General features: G+C 41.2%; 1 non-coding gene across 1 annotated transcript; it reads right to left on the reverse strand.

Moving 5' to 3' along the window:
- Nucleotides 1-654: 654 nt before the first annotated feature.
- Nucleotides 655-729, reverse strand: Trnas-cga (transfer RNA serine (anticodon CGA)). Its single transcript has one exon. It is a non-coding gene; the product is annotated as a tRNA-Ser (tRNA).
- Nucleotides 730-1389: the final 660 nt, after the last annotated feature.

The raw sequence follows: 1389 nt of genomic DNA on the forward strand, positions 1-1389 counted from the left end.
TGGAGGCGATACACTACTCTCTACAGAATCGGCAAACAGAGATGACGTTCCCAGCTCAGTCAGAAGCAAACACTTTATTACTAAGTCCATAAACAAAAAACCATTTGTAGAACTTCTTCAAACCCTAATTTATAAGAGCTGTAGTCTCAGTTGTTAGTTTCTAAGCCTTTCGGAATCTTCAGCTTCGATTTTCCTGGAAAACTGGCATCCTTTTTTCGTTTTCATCTCTTTTTAGATCCAGTTATGTCAGTTTCCTGTCACGTTCCATGGGAAACAAAGTTATTTGGTAATGGAACGACATGATAAATATTTCACAAAATACTGATAAAAAGAAATTATAAAAAAGTTAAAACTAAATAACATCACCAAGAAAAGATATATGCCGTAGTACAGATAAGTAATTCATTCCAGCGAAAGCCACTGAATTTCATAGAGAAACTGTTGCACACCAAAACGAAGCCTTCCACTGCTAAAACCTTCCGCATAAACTAAGGTTTTCACCTCTGTTGAGACACTATTTAACACTGAAACTGATCCCATTTCTGAAACTCCTTTTGAATGGGTGTAGTTTATTACTCACAGAGGGAGAGAATTTATGTACTGAGATATAAGAGCAACAAATCCAAGATGAAACTTCCTGGCAGATTAAAACTGTGTGTCCGACCGAGACTCGAACTCGGGACCTTTGCCTTTCGCGGGCAAGTGCTCTACCAACTGAGCTACCGAAGCACGACTCACGCCCGGTACTCACAGCTTTACTTCTGCCAGTATCCGTCTCCTACCTTCCAAACACTCCGCGGCAGAGTGAAAATCTCATTCTGGAAATCCAAGATGGTTCAACAACCTCTTGCGCAAAGATAGGAAACTATCACTGTAGATATTTCTGACGGCCCATTCTTGAGATAAGAATATTTCTTATGGCTGTGCTGAGTTGCTCCATAACATTATAGAATGGGACATAATGCAGTTAAACACTGAATTTGTCTAGATCCGAATGAATTGATTATTTTTATGACGATTTGTGGCCACCGCTGATCAGATCAAAATATAATCAAATACAAGTGCAGTGGCGGCAACAACTGTCCAGAAGATTCCAGTGACAAGTGGTTGGTTCAAATGGCTCTGAGTACTATGGGACTTAACATCTGAGGGCATCAGTCCCCTGGAACTTATAACTACTTAAACCTAACTAAGGATATCACACACATCCATGCCCGAGGCAGGATTCGAACCTGCAACCGTAGCGGTCACTTGGCTCCAGATTGAAGTGCCTAGAGCCGCACTGCCACACCAGCCATCCCAGTGACAAGTGGCAGGCTGCTAATTTCATAATGGCTATCACCAGAACACGTAACAAGGAATAATAAATCGAAAGCGATCAAGACAGTT

This window comes from Schistocerca gregaria, chromosome 2 (assembly GCF_023897955.1).
Source record: "Schistocerca gregaria isolate iqSchGreg1 chromosome 2, iqSchGreg1.2, whole genome shotgun sequence".
Classification (NCBI taxonomy): domain Eukaryota; kingdom Metazoa; phylum Arthropoda; class Insecta; order Orthoptera; family Acrididae; genus Schistocerca; species Schistocerca gregaria.